This window comes from Carlito syrichta, unplaced genomic scaffold (assembly GCF_000164805.1).
Source record: "Carlito syrichta isolate Samal-C Ts95f unplaced genomic scaffold, Tarsius_syrichta-2.0.1 Scaffold309322, whole genome shotgun sequence".
Taxonomy (NCBI): Eukaryota; Metazoa; Chordata; class Mammalia; order Primates; family Tarsiidae; genus Carlito; species Carlito syrichta.
Window position 1 is genome coordinate 26,912 of NW_007253418.1, and position 16,192 is coordinate 43,103.

At 40.8% G+C, this 16,192-nt stretch overlaps 1 pseudogene across 1 annotated transcript; it reads left to right on the top strand.

The window, feature by feature from the left end:
* Nucleotides 1-13,008: 13,008 nt before the first annotated feature.
* On the top strand, nucleotides 13,009-16,192 carry LOC103269600 (annotated as a pseudogene). Its single transcript, XR_002482483.1, has 2 exons — nucleotides 13,009-13,093; nucleotides 13,285-16,192. The product of XR_002482483.1 is annotated as a eukaryotic translation initiation factor 4 gamma 2 pseudogene (transcript).

Here is a 16,192-nt window from a genome sequence, read left to right on the forward strand (position 1 = left end):
GCTCATGTATTTGCCCATCTTTTTTATTCCTAGGGATAAAGAGGTTTAGAATACTTCTTTTCAAATACATCTCAGAACCTGAGCATAGATTCCCTGAGTTTGAGTTTCCAAACAGAGACAAATTAGTTTCTAGAACAATTTGTTGGCAAGTTTTTGCTGGAATTCAACCTGGGCATATATTTATAACTTTATCCTGAAAGTGACTGCTGAAAACATTGTGTGTGTGTGTGTGTGTTCCTAAATGATTTAGGAGAGGGGAATAGTGAGATGCTAGGAAAGGCAGATACTGCTGAGATATTTTCAAAATTTATGTCTCAGGCACCAAAAGCTTGGGTCTTGGTTTCCTTTCCCCTGGCTAAGGTTTTCTGTAGGACATAAACAATCCAAACCCTGAGCTGATCGATTTTTCAAAGGAGGAGATAAATAAACAGGCACTTTAAATATACAGCAAACCATGGACTCTGAGATGGCACAAAACAGAAATGGCATTTCTGTCTGGTAGTCGTGCCTCGGTTAGAGCTTGCTCTCGTCATTAATGATGTAGGTGGTTACCGATCTCCAGAAGATAGAAACACTCTATATTTGGGAACTTTTCTCACAACAAAAATAAAATTATAATAGTAAGAATGTGTTCAGTAACTAGTGTGCGCTACACTGCCCTAAACACGCAACACTTAAACTCTTAGCAGCTTATTCATGATATTATCCTGTGAGATAGGTTTCTGTATTTCCATTTCATCCATGACAAAATGGAGGTACCAGAATAAGAAACTTGTCAAAAATTTTCAAGTGAGAGAGATGAGATTTAAACCAGAAACTTTTTATTCTTGGAAACTATGATTATTTCTTCTATTTATTTATTTACTTATTTATTTATATTGTAGAGATGAGGTCTCACCAAGTTGTCCAGGCTGGTCTCGAACCTGCGGGCTCAGGCAATCCACTCACCTCGGTCTCCCCAAGTTCTGGGATGACAGGTTGAGCCAGCAAGCCTAGCCACTATGATTATTTCATTATGTAGCCCCCTCCCCTAAAACAAACATTTTAAGAGTTAACGTCAAATGATTCTTGGAAAGCACAGTAATAAGCCCAGTTACTTGATTGATATTTGTGAGTAATAATGTTTTTAATTAAAGTCATTGTTTTGTTTTTAAATGTTGAAGTTTTTAGTTTTTACCACACCTACCCCCAAATCTAAGAGCACTAAAAATGAATGCGTATCTGTGAGTCACTGTTTGAAATGTGTCATTATTCTGTCCTTTTTTGTATAAATAATTATCCCAAGAGGTTGTCCAAGGATCCTGGGCACATTCTCACTAGTGCGCACTCCTGTAGAATAACACTGCAACTCTGGGAAACCACAGGGAGGGCAGGGGTGGAAAACTGGTGTGCTTCATTTCAGGTCTAAGAAAAAATTGGCTTGTCGGAAGCTCACCACCCTGAGAGCCTTTTGTATTTGCAAATTATGAGTGGCATTTGTCAAGATGGATAACGCCTTCTCTGAGTTACTGACTCTGTTACTGAAGGAAAAGAGGTATGAATACGTCACTGTTGACATTTCTTTAGCAGTTCCCAATTATACCTTTAAAAGCCGCCAAGAGAAGGAAGGCAAGATTGAATGCTGCTCTCATATAGTCAACGAGAGAACATTCTAGAATAATAGAAAAATCGTTTTAAATATTTTAAAATATTCATTTTAGAAAAGGTAAGCAAAGGCAATAAAGAGTAATATATAAAGTAACTCATCAAAGGACAGATTTTGGTTTATTTCCCTGCCATTATCCATGAACATACTTTGATCCATTTCCTTAAAGTCTTTATTCTTGAATATATACCTTATATTGGAATTATTCTGAATGTATCTATCATGATTTGATTTTTAGGTAATATTCTATTGTGGGGATTTTTAACACCTTACTAAAGATCAAATATGTGTTATATCGCATCATACTTGTCAACATAACTCACCTCATGATTTCATTGTTGTTAGGCATAGATTTCACTTTTTCTCTATTGCAAATAGAGTGACAATAAGCACTTTTTATAAAAATTTTTGTTACATCTCCGATTTATTTTAGAATAGTGTCTGAGAGTCATAGGAGTGAAATTAATGAGTCAAAGCGGTATGTAATTTTAATGACTATTTTTTTATGTTGCAATTTATTTTTACTTTCATTAAAATTTTATGTTAGCCATTTAACCACTTTGCATTGGACAAATTGTGTATTTAGTTCCCTCATGGTATCTTTTAATAAACAAGGGTTTCAATTAAACCAAAATATGCTATTTTATAAGTGATTAGATCTTTAACAGAAAATCCAAGAACCAGAGAGTAACACTTTCTGTGGTATCAGAATTGGCTTCAATCTCTTTTTTTTTAATGGGATTATGATCAATTTTAAACTAATGAAAAAATAGCAGTTTCAGAGTACAGAAAGAGACTGTAATGTTTTAAAAGTGCAGATATTGACCGGGCTTGGTGGCTCAGTCTGTAATCCCAGCACTCTGGGAGACCGAGGAGAGTGGGTTGCCTGAGCCCGTGGGTTCGGGACCAACTGGGGCAACATGGCAAGATCTCGTCTCTACAATAAGTCAAAAATTAGCCGGGCATGGTGGCGCATGCCTGTAGTTCCAGCTACTTGGAAGACTGAGGCGGAAGGATCGCCGGAGCCCAGCAAGTCGAGGTTACCATGGCTGGGAGCGTGCCACTGCACTCCAGTCTGGGTGACAGCATGAGATTCCAACACAAAAAACTAAAAATTAAAAATTAAAAATTAAAAAATTAAAATATAAGTTCAGACATTGAGCAGTTAGTGTGGAGGAATCACATATGTGTACATGAAAAGATTTATAAGGAAAAAAAATGCACCAGGGCCCAGCTACAACAAAGAGAATTTTCAACAGTTATATCGAAGAACTTTTTGATATATTCTACCGTAAAACCTTCACCAAAGAAGATGGTGGAGTCTCCTTTTTGGAGAAACAAATGAAAAGCGGATCAAATTTTATCTTTCCAACTTAAAATCCATTTAATATCAGGAACCCAAACAGATGAACTTTCTATTCTATGATTCCATTGTTTAAAAGGTTTGTGACATTCTAGCCCTTCCATCGCTTTCTGGTGCATGTCACCAGTTAAGTCCCATAGGTATATTTACCTCCCAGGCACCAGCCCACGTGCAGCAAAGCAGTCATGAGAGTTGCCAACTCATCAAAGCAGGGTCTAGTCTAGTGTTAACCTAATTATATGCTGCTAACCACTTTCTTATGGAAGGGTGACTCCTCAGCTTCCAGCCAGCATCCCTTGGATTTGATTTTCTTTTTATCATTTTTATTTTTTTATTTTAAAGACATGTTGTACAATTCAGGATTAGGTATGCAAGTGGACTTTGCACTCCCTTTGGTCCCCACTTTGCCTGATTTGAGATTGGGTACTCTTACTGATGTTGTGCCCCTCCCCCACACCCCAGCAGTATTTTGCTACCGCCCATCCCTTTCTTATAGTATTAGGGTGAATGTTCAGGGTCTGCTTATGAGTGAGAACATAGGGTACTCTGTTCTTTGTTTCTGTGATAAATCACTGAGTATGATCGACTCCAAGTCCCTCCAAGTTGCTACGAAGTCCATATGTTTGTCCTTCTTAATGGCTGCATAATATTCCATTGTGTGTAGGTACCACATTTTTTTCATATGTGTGCATTTTTAAATTTACAGTCGCAATGTATACAGTGTTGATTCTGTGTTCTCCTGTTCTCTTGGGAAGTGTGTGATCCTTCTTTTTTTTTCTTTCTTCTGTGTTATTAATATCTTTTCAAGCATCTCCTGAAGAGCTGGCCTGGCAGCTGCATAATCTCTTAGGGTTTGGATGTCTGGGAAAGATTCTAATTCTCCATCACTGATGAAACTGAGCTTGACTGGGTAGGAAATTCTTGGTTGAAATTGTTTATCTTTGAGGACTCTGAATATTGGACTTCAGTCCCGTCTAGCTTGTAGTGTTTCTGCTGCTATTCTGATTGGTTTTCCCAGTAGATAATCTGACCTTTCTCTCTTGCTGCTTTTACTTTTATGATTCTTTCTTTCATACCTACGGTGTGTAGGTGAATTACATGTGTCTAGGAACTGGTCTTCTCATTTGATGTCTTGCGGGAGTTCTTTGTATCTCTTGTGTTTGGATGGTGACATCTCTGGTGAGATAAGGAAAGTTTCCTTGGATAATCTCTTGGAATACTTGCTCTAAAGTGTCCTCCATTTCCCTTTCTTTTCCTGGGATTCCAATCAGGCATTGGTTTGGCCTCTTGATATAATTGCACATCTCTTGGAGGCTTTGTTCTTTCTTTCTGAGTTTTCTTTTTTTGTTTTTTGCACATCAGGTTAATACCATGCTTTGGTCTTCAAGTTCTGAGATTCTTTCTTCAGTTAGATTAATTCTGCTTTCCATGCTTGTCGTCTTGTTATTTATTTCCTGGATGAAATTTTTTATGATCAAAATCTTTGTTACAAGTTCTTTTAGTGTGGCATCTTGTCTTTTTTGGGTCTTATTCACTCTTTCCATTCATTACCTAATCCCTGTTGTATTCTGGGGCCGTCATTGGTGACTTCCATTGTTTGGGTTCTGAGGTCTGATTTTTCAGATGTTTTCTCTTTGGTACACTGGTTCTTTCATTGATTTTTCCTCATTTGTGACAAATCTCTTTCATTTCTCTTTAGTTCCATTGTTCAGTGGCAGGGGGAGAGGGTTTCTCTTCTGATATTTGCTCAGCCTTCTATTCTTCCCTGATCAGGGCTCTGAATTTTTTCTACTTTGAAACAGGGCTATGGTTGGAAAGCTTTATTGTCTTTTATAGTTTTGAGAGTCAAGTAAAGTGGAGGATGGGAAGCTAGGATTCAGAAACTACTTGCAAATCACAATGTTCACTGCTTGTGGTCTGGCTTCCCTGAGACCCACTCCCCACTACCACTATTTATTATGATGTGATGTGTATGTGTGTGTACCCCCTGAGTCCAAGATACATTAAGAGCAATGAGGAGATCAGAGAAAAGTAGAATGAAATAAGATGGACAAAAATAAAAATTTTTTTAAAAATAAACACAGAACAACAAAAGCAGAAACCACAGCAAAAAACAAAGTACACACAAAAACTAAAATAAACTGGGGGAGGGGAAGAAAATAAAACGGGAAAACTGAACACACACACACACACACACACACACACACACAAAACTCAAAATGAAAGAAGTAAAAAAGAAATTCAAATCAAACCCTCACACATACATTCACACACACATTAAACTAAAAAAAGGGAAGAACAAAAAAAACTGAAAGATGAAAGTTCAGTCATTCATGTACACACATAAACAGAAATAAACAAAAGAAGAAAGAAAAAAAGTGAGGGGAATGCAGATTGAACCCCTACATACACATTCATGCACAAAGGAAAAAATAATAGAGACAAACAAACAAAAAAACAATCTGCACACTTGTAGCAGATTCTTGTTTCTGTCAGCTGTTCACAGGTACGCCCCTCTGCTGTTTCCTGAGAAACTGTGACCTCATTCACAATCTCCCCAATGTCCAGTCCAGGGAAGGAGAAGGAGGCGGTGGGGGTGAGTGGGGTTTCAGTCCTCACTTCCCACTCTTGTATGGTCAGGAGAATCCCCTCTTGTGGAATGGTGGGTGATTGTCTCTTCCCCAGGTACTGGAAGGATGGATGGACCCTCCAGCCAGGCTTATCCTGGAGTAGAGTCCTCCTATCACAGCTGATGTCCAGGTTCCACCTGGGTTTCTCTTTCTCAGTTGTGACCCAGCCATGTGGGTCTGACATTCAGAGGATTGCTGGGGAGGCGGGGGTTGGCTCAGTCCTAGACTCACCACTGATCTCTTTGGGAGTCTTCTCTGTCCTTTTCTGGTCATACCCTTTATCTCACTGCTGAATCAGGGTAAGGTATGTATCTCATTAGATTGCCACAACTACCCAGTGGGAGATATCAGGACTTCAGTCTGAGACGCAGCACTCTTCCTGTCTCTCTGGAGTTTGTGCTTTGAGTATATTCCCTCTGGGTCACCATCAGTCCCTGAGTAGTTAATCTGCTGGTCACAGAGATCAGGTATGTTTCTCTGTGGTGAGCAAGCCGGAGCACTTTCTTGCCCAGTTTTCAAGATGGTGGCAGCATGCTTGTTTCATCTTCTCCAGTGGTTCTCTGCCTCTAGGCTCCCTCAGTGTACACCTTCCACAGCCCTTTCTGCCAGTGCATGGTCAGGAACTGCAGTGGTGAGGCAGAGCCTGGAGCCAATGGTCACTCCCAGCAGCTTCTTCCCAGGAAGAACTTTGCTTACTTTTTTAAAAATGGCACTTGATTTCTGTGCCCTGGGAAGCACTAGGATCCAACCAGAGCAATTGCAGCACCAGTTGCTTCACCCAGAGAGCCCTGGCCACTTGCTCCCAAGTCCCCACTCTGGCAGCCACTCACACGTCTACTTACAGACATGCAAGCAAAACTTTCCATACACTCACTCACTCACACTGGAACTCACATAGTCCAACTAGCTCCACCACCATCTTCCTCCCTTTCCCAATTTTAATGACTCTAGATACATATTGATGAATTGCTTTCCCAGAAAGTTGCACCAAGTTATAATTAAGGATTTTTATTTTTCATCACCCTCATTCAATTTGGAACCTTTTAAAGTTAAGTTTTTTCAAGTGATAAAATAGTCCAGGAACACATCAGTTTCTACATACAGTACTCATTAGGCTCATGAGTGAAAGAGTCACAAAAATGTATGTCACCAGTACTCAGAGGCAGATTCTGCCTATCACTGTGCAATGTTTTCCAGCAAATTGCTCACCATCGTGGAGGTGTTTAATAAATATTTGTCAAATGCAGTGAACAATCGTGTTCTGTCAAACTTGAACTTAGATGTGCCAGCCAAAATGTGTTTTACAAAGAACTTTACCCTATTTATGTATCTCATTAGATTGCCATAACTACCCAGTGGGAGACATCAGGACTTCAGTTTTATAGATGAGAAAACTCAGGTTCATTGACATTCCAAGAGTTTCTCAAAGTCATAATTGGTAAATGATGACATTGAACTCTGAGCCCTCAATTTTTTCAAGGGTTTCCTCTATGCCATAGCAATGCATGACAGTACAAAGAGATTCGTGTGTGCTATAAATGCTGACTACTCCATACCAACACAATGAAAGTTTCAACAGTCACCTAATGTACTGTGATTTCTAGGAAGCACCTCTAGACAATAATTCACTTGCTTCACCAAATGTGATGCCATCTTTCAAAAAATATAATTTATGGAACGGGCTTAGATTTAAATTTGTAAGCAGTACAGAAAGGTAATAAACCTAGGTACAGTTCTAAATTCTTTGCGAAAACAGCAATGGTTATTGTTAGGTTAGTAAAATAATAAAAATAATAGTTATCATCTAGTGAGGTCCTGTGATGCTATGAATGTACTATATCATTAAAATCTGACAACCACTATACAAATTGCAATTCTCATTCTTATGTAGAAAGGTAGGTTATCAACTCCACACCGTACATCAGCAGTTCTCATATTCTAGAGTGCACGAATATAACTTGGAAGGATTATTGGAAGGTAGATTGCTGGGTTCTGCCCTAAGTGTTTCTAATTTTGGAAGACTGGATGAGGCTTGAGAATGTGCATGCCTCGCAATGGTAATGTTTCAGGTCCATCGACACCACCTAAATGCTCGCCCACTGTCTTTATCCCCATAAACAGTAGAGGCAAGAATTGAACCCAGATTCACCCAGATAGACTTCAAAAACCAGGCTATCTACATTATCCCAAGCGATTTTAATGCAAAGACTTTGAATTTGCAATATTTTGAATCTTAATTCAGACTTAATTTGGTCTTTAAGACTTGTGTATAGATTAAGAAAAAAAGGACCAAGAAATTCACACTGGAATTCTATGTAGGGATTTAAATCGAATTCATCAACTTTCAATGAGAATTAAGTTAGTCATCATCTGGTCTCTTGACCACTTCTATTTCACAGAACAATATTTCTAAAGCTAAAAGTGAATTTAGAACTCATTCGGTTGAACTCCTTCATTTTGTAGACGGCCAACTTGAAGACCAGAAAGTGTGTGATCTTAAGATGCTTCACTGGTCCCTCTACCCCACTGGCCAAATGCCCATGCTTTAATAAAGCTTCACCCGCTCTTCCCTACACCACAGCGCACGGTCTACCACTTCCTTCTCTTTGTTGTGACTGCTTTTATCCTGCGATAAGTGCAGCAGTAGAAGTCTGTGACTTACATTCCCACCACCCATACTTTAACTTACTGGTTTACATTTCCATCTCCTCATCTGGACTAGAACCAGCTGGAAGTGCGTGTTCTATTTGCATTTACCTTTGTAGCAACTTAGACACACTCACAGAACTGAATGGAGCTCTGTGTTTCACTCTCCTTACCACGGCATGCATTTCCCCCACTGTACTTTGCTTACTCCTGAAATATAATTACCAGTAAATATTTTCTTCTTTGTCGGTATATTTAGCTATTTAAAGCATCAAGCATTATCTCTAAGATAATTGTGTTTCATAACACTTAAGGGACCAAAAGCATTTTACATATGGAAAATATGTATGCATGTGTGTATAGAGATGTATATGTTTATGTATATACACATAAACATTTCATTGAAATCTTCTATCCATCTCTTTCAAATATGTTTACCTCCTGATTTCTTTTTTTTTTTTTTTTTGAGTTGGAGTCTCTCTCTGTCACCCAGACTGGAGTGCAGTGGCCGCTCCCCGCCACCGCAGGCTCGACCTGCTGGGCTCTGGCAATCCTTCTGCCTCAGCCTTCCGAGTAGCCGGAATTACAGGCATGTACTACCACACCCGGCTGATTTTTTGATTTATTGTAGAGATGAGGTCTCGCAGCCCAGGCGGGTCTCGAACCCATGGGCTCAGGCAATCCACTCACCTCAACCTCCCAAAGGCGCAGGATTACAGGCTGAGCCACCGAGCCCGGCCTGATTTCTTAAGGAATTAAAAATTAGTCTATTTTGTTATGGACAAATTATAAATTATTTTGAGAAAGTACAATGACAGACACATAACCCAAAATTCTTACATTCATGATCTTTCACTCCTTTACTCCAAATCAAAAGAAACATGACTTTTAAATCACATAGACCAGACAAAGGGACTTCACCCAACTACTGCAGCGAAGTCAGCAGGAAAGAAAGCCCTGCAGATGCTTCTGTTTGAATTAATGCAAAAGCTGACTTCAAAGAACAGAGCAGGGGAATGGAGAAGTCTTTGAATCACAGGCCTCTGACAATGCCAACATCTCTCTTTTTTTTAATATTATGGGATCATACAATTGTCTAAAATTCCCTTCTCAAATGTGAAGACCAGAGGAGCCCTTATGACTCAGATGCTCACACTCCCTCAAGGCAAGGAGATACTGATATATACAACACTATCCCTGAGGGAGGGGTATGTTTCGGCCATGATATAATAAAGATAATAACAGCAATCCTTTAATAGGTGCTTCTCACATGACAGGCACTTTGCAAACATTTTCTAAATCTAGTCTTAGGAAAAACTGGACAAAGAAGACATAAGCATATCCATGTTACACATTCAAAAAAGGCTCAGAGGCCGGGCTCGGTGGCTCAGACTGTCATCCCAGCACTTTGGGAGGCCAAGGTGAGTGGATTGCCTGAGCCTGCAGGTTCGAGAACCATCTTGGCAACTTGGCGCGACCTCATCTGTACAATAAAGCAAAAATTAGCCGGGCATGGTGGCGCGTGCCTGTAGTTTCGATTACTTGGAAAGCTGAGGCAGGCGGATCACCAGAGCCCAGCAGATCGAGGCTGCGGTGGCCAGGAGAATGCCACTGCCCTCCAGTCTGGGCGACGGAGTGAGACTCCAACTCAAAAAATAAAATAAAAGGCTCAGAGAGCTGAGCTGACCCTTTTAAGGTGACAGAACTGGGATGTAAGTTCAGATTGACTCCAGACCATATTATTCATTTAAATTGTTACTTGCGCCTTTAGAAGTGCAAATAAACATCAATATTTAAATGAAAAGAAGCTTTTTTTAGAATGATATTTTTAAGAAATTGACTCCTCTATCAGAGATGAAGAGTTGTTCTATTGCTCATTCAGTAGAAAGCTAAATCACAGCATTTCTGGGCATAGGATGAACCTGAAAATTAAATGCAATGAATGTGATTTTTTTCTGTAGTACACTTTACATGACAAAATGTTGTTCTGAGAGACTCCCAGAAAATCTGAGTGAGAAGCAGATTTTTTAGCAGTCAGAATATCTCTGCTTTCTTGAGAGCCCTCACTTTTTAAAGTAAAAGATGTCTGAATGAAATTTGCAACAATAAAACTTTAATTTCAAATGTCATTTTGGCCTTTCTCAAAAGAAGTATTGAAATACCCCAGAGATGCCAACTCTTTTGTAACCAAAGTCGATGCCCCTTGATTGCCTTCTCACCCCATAACTCTGCCGTTAAAATCCTTCTTGATCTAGAAATATCAGACGTTGTTCTGGGTTCTTTGCAATCACAATGATGAACACAATGAGAAAATAATACCTTCAAGAGGAAGCTGAAAACAACTAAGTAGCTTGCTCATAACTCCATATGGAAGCCCATTGCTACAATGGAAAGGCTCCCCGGCGCCCAACTGCAGTGAGACAGAAAGGATACACACCCACAGAGCACTGGTGTTAGCTAGCTAGATGAGGGTGATAGCATGCCTCATACATGCTTAAAGCTATACGAAACCATGAAGAGCATTGATTCACTCCATATCCCTTTCTTTCATGGCTCCCAGGAAGAAGGATAACGCAATGAAAGGGTCCTGCTTGACTTTGGAGCTAGAGTGAATAGGTTCAAGTTCTATTTTGACCGTTTTGAAGTTGCTTGGCAATGAAACACTTAACTAACCTGAGACTTCATTGCTTCATCCAACAAGTAGGAATAATAATTCCTAAATTATAGGGTTGTTTCAAAGATTAGAGATGTGTTATTTAAAATGCCTGGTCTAGGGAGGGAGGGGCATACCTCATCAACAAGGGTATCTGCATGATCAATGTTTATATACCTAAACCTGAAAGGTACGCCACATCTTTATAATAAAAATTTTAAAACTGAAATAAAATAAATCTAAAAAATAAAAAACCAAATAAATAAATAAATAAAATGTCTGGTCTTGGGCTGGACATGCTGCTCACGCCTATAATCCTAGCATTTTGGGAGGCCGAGGTGAGAGGACTGCCTGAGCCCATGGGTTCGAGACCAGCGTGGGCAACTTGGCAAGACCTCATCTCTACAATAAATCCAAAAATTAGCTGAGCATGGTGGCGTGGGCCTGTAGTTCCAGCTACTTGGAAGGCCGAGATGGAAGGATCACTGGAGCCCAGCAGGTCAAGGTTGCTGTGGCCAGGAGTGAGCCATTGCACTCCAGCAGCAGAATGAGACACCAACTCAAAAAGGATCAAATAAATAAAACTCAATAAAATAAAATAAAATGCCTGGTCTATTGTAGATTGTTAGGGCACACTCCCAGTGGGATCTCCAGAATGTTAGGTCAGGACTGCTGGGGATGTGGGTGTCTGGTATGGGACACCCACTTTCTCCAATGCTATGAGAAAGTTACAAAGAATTGCACAGAAGTTAGATTAGAAAATATAGTCTATTTAAAAACTAAATTCACTTCCCCAAGGTAGAGAAAGGGGGCCAAAGTCAAGAAACATGGCCCGGCCATAGCTCAAAGAACATGAGGCTACACCATAGCTTAGAAAGGCAATGACCCCAATGGCCTGGCAATTGCAGCTGTTTGCTCATGACTGATTCTTTTAATCCTTCCTTTTGATGGGGGATGGTCATGAAGGTGGTTGGGTGGTGGCATGTTCCACATCATCACTAAGGGGCAGGTAAGCGCAGGTACTGATTCCAGGTGCTGGACAGCAGACAGATGGGTGAGTTAGTCATATGATTGCTGCTATGGTGGTGGGCTAGATGGGAGGAGACAAGGGGAGGGGTTTTCCTGCAAGAGACCTGTCAGATTTTTCCAATCCACAAGCACCTTAGCAAATCGATGGTCTTAATATCACTTCTATGCTTTTAGCCAGCTAAGGAGTGATTTTTGACCATCTACCTTGGATAAGAAATCTGAAAGTCTCCTAGAGATTATTATGCCAAGCTATGAATTGAAAGATTTGTCTGTCTTGCCTTGCATCCGATGGAGATTTGCCAAGGGTGTGGGGTGGGCTGCCAGCTTGTCCTGCAGTAAAAACATCTGAATGTTTCCCAAAACCTGCCTATTGTAAATTTATCTATTTATGCCTAACTTGTGCTGGATTCAAAGCATGTCAGTCGAAGCAAAAATGGTTATGCTGAGGCAAAATGTGAACTAAGTTTATCCTAAGTTTCTCAGAGTCCCTCCTTTCGTTTATGCTCAAAAGATCAAGGAATTTTGAATCAGAGAGTTTGTGGCTCTCTGATATTACACTGTGGTTCCAGGTGGCAGAGCAGAAACCAGACCCCAGGGATGCTACCCAGACACATGTTCATGTGAAATATTAGAAACGGACCCTGCCCACCCTCATTAGCTACATTTAGAATTAGCTTCATGTAACACTTGTTATCTGTAGTTTTTTGTTGATGTTATCATTTATTGTTTTACTATTTCTAGGTCAAAAGACAAAAGAAATTAGAAAACAGAGTGACAAACTTCCTTTGAAATTACTGTGCATACTTGACTAAAAACATGAGCGCCGAGACATGCCTCAGCGCCAGCAGTGAGCCCAAGCTCTATGGAGGTGGCCGCGGGTACTGGATGGTGGCTGCGGGAGCGTCTCCTTTGAGCTGAGAGTTTCAAGCCATCCCCAACTCCTTCCTCCCCCTTCCCTCCCCCTTTTTTGTTTTCCATTCCCTTCCCTTCCCCATCCCCGATGGCCGGATCCTGAGGAGGCAGCTGCGGTGGCAGCTGCTGAGTTCTCGGTGAAGGTTTTTCAATTCTCCCATCCCCTCCCCTCCCTACCCCATCCATTAATATTATTCTTTTGAAGATTCTTCGTTGTCAAGCCTCCAAAGTGGAGAGTGCAATTGCAGAAGGGGGTGCTTCTCCTTTCATTTCTTCTTCAGGCGGAAGAGGAAGTAGGGGTGCACCTCAGTACTATCCCAAGACTGCTGGCAACAGCGAGTTCCTGGGGAAAACCCCAGGGCAAAACACTCAGAAATGGATTCCTGCACGAAGCACTAGACAAGATGACAACTCTGCAGCAAACAACTCCGCACATGAAAAAGAACGACATGATGCAATCTTCAGGAAAGTAAGAGGCATACTAAATAAGCTCACTCCTGAAAAGTTTGACAAGCTATGCCTTGAGCTTCTCAATGTGGGTGTAGAGTCCAAACTCATCCTCAAAGGGGTCATACTGCTGATTGTGGACAAAGCCCAAGAAGAGCCAAAGTATAGCTCACTGTATGCTCAGCTATGTCTGCGATTGACAGAAGATGCACCAAACTTTGATGGCCCAGCAGCAGAGGGTCAACCAGGACAGAAGCAAAGCACCACATTCAGGCGCCTCTTAATTTTCAAATTACAAGATGAATCTGAAAACCGAACTAGAAATGTTGATGTCTATGATAAGCATGAAAATACCCTCCACCCCGAGGCGGAACAGAGAGCCATTACTAAGATCAAGATGTTGGGGAACATCAAATTCACTGGAGAGCTTGGCAAGCTTGATCTTATTCACGAATCTATCCTTCATAAGTGCATCAAAACACTTTTGGAAAAGAAGAGAGTCCAACTCAAAGATATGGGAGAGGATTTGGAGTGCCTCTATCAGATAATGAGGACAGTGGGACCTAGATTAGACCATGAATGAGCCAAGTCCTTAATGGATCAGTACTTTGCCCGAAGTGTTCCTTGATGTTAAGTAAGGAATTGCCAGCAAGGATTCGTTTCCTGCTGCAGGATACCACAGAGTTGCGAGAACACCATTGGGTTCCTCGCAAGACTTTTCTTGACAATGGACCAAAGACGATCAATCAAATCCGTCAAGATGCAGTAAAAGATCTAGGAGTATTTATTCCTGCTCCTATGGCTCAAGGGATGAGAAGTGATTTCTTTCTGGAGGGACCGTTTATGCCACCCAGGATGAAAACGGATAGGGACCCACTTGGAGGACTTGCTGATATGTTTGGACAAATGCCAGGTAGCAGAATTGGTACTGGTCCAGGAGTTATCCAGGATAGATTTTCCCACCATGGGACATCATTGTTCAAATCAACTTTTCAATGGCCATGGGGGACACATCATGCCTCCCACACAGTCACAGTTTGGAGAGATGGGAGGCAAGTTTATGAAAAGCCAGGGGCTAAGCCAGCTCTACCATAACCAGAGTAAGGGACTCTTATCCCAGCTGCAAGGACAGTCAAAGGATATGCCACCCCGGTTTTCTAAGAAAGGACAACTTAATGCAGATGAGATTAGCCTGAGCCCTGCTCAGTTGTTCCTAATGAATAAAAATCAAGTGCCAAAACTTCAGCCCCAGATAACTATGATTCCTCCTAGTGCACAACCACCACACACTCAAACACCACCTCTGGGACAGACACCTCAGCTTGGTCTCAAAACTAATCCACCGCTTATCCAGGAAAAGCCTGCTAAGACAAGCAAAAAGCCACCACCATCAAAGGAAGAACTACTTAAACTAACTGAAACTGTTGTGACCGAATATCTGAATAGTAGAAATGGAAATTAGGCTGTCAATGGTGTAAGAGAAATGAGGGCTCCTAAACACTTTCTTCCTGAGATGTTAAGCAAAGCAATCGTCCTGTCACTAGACAGAAGCGATGAAGATAAAGAAAAAGCAAGTTCTTTGATCAGTTTACTCAAGCAGGAAGAGATAGCCACAAGTGACAACTTCATGCAGGCTTTCCTGAATGTTTTGGACCAGTGCCCCAAACTGGAGGTTGACATCACCTTGGTGAAATCGTATTTAGCACAGTTTGCAGCTCATGCCATCATTTCAGAGCTGGTGAGCATTTCAGAACTGGCTCAACCACTAGAAAGTGGCACCCATTTTCCTCTCTTCTTACTTTGTCTTCGGCAATTAGCTAAATTACAAGACCGAGAATGGGTAACAGAACTCTTTCAACAAAGCAAGGTCAATATGCAGAAAATGCTCCCAGAAATTGATCAGAATAAGGACCACATGTTGGAGATTTTGGAAGGAAAGGGACTAAGTTTCTTATTCCCACTCTTCAAATTGGAGAAGGAACTGCTGAAGCAAATAAAGTTGGATCCAGCCCCTCAAACCATATATAAATGGATTAAAGATAACATCTCTTCCAAACTTCATGTAGATAAGGGATTTGTGAACATCCTAATGACTAGCTTCTTACAGTACTTTTCTAGTGAAGTAAACCCACCCAGCGATGAAACAGATTCTTCCTCTGCTCCTTCCAAAGAACAGTTAGAGCAGGAAAAACAACTGCTTCTTTCTTTCAAACCAGTAATGCAGAAATTTCTCCATGATCACGTTGATCTACAAGTCAGTGCCCTGTATGCTCTTCAGGTGCACTGCTATAACAGCAACTTCCCAAAAGGCATGTTACTCCAGTTTTTTGTGCACTTCTATGACATGGAAATTATTGAAGAAGAAGATTTCTTGACTTGGAAAGAAGATATAACCCAAGAGTTTCCGGGGAAAGGCAAGGCTTTGCTCCAGGTAAATCAGTGGTTAACCTGGCTAGAAACTGCTGAAGAAGAAGAATCAGAGGAAGAAGCTGACTAAAAGACCAGCCAAAGCCTTAAATTGTGCAAAAACATAGTGTTGCTATGATGGAACTGCATTTGACCTAACCACTGCGAAAATTCACTCCGCTGTAATGTTTTCACAATATTTAAAGCAGAAGCATGTCAGTTAGGATTTTCCTTCTGCATAAGGTTTTTTGTAGTGTAATGTCTTAATCATAGTCTACCATCAAATATTTTAGGAGTATACTTAATGTTTAGATAGTATATTAGCAGCATGCAATAATTACATCCTAAGTTCTCAAGCAGAGGCAGTCTATTGCAAGGACCTTCTTTGCTGCCCGTTATCATAGGCTGTTTTAAGTTAGAAAACTGAATAGCAACACTGAATACTGTAGAAATGCACTTTG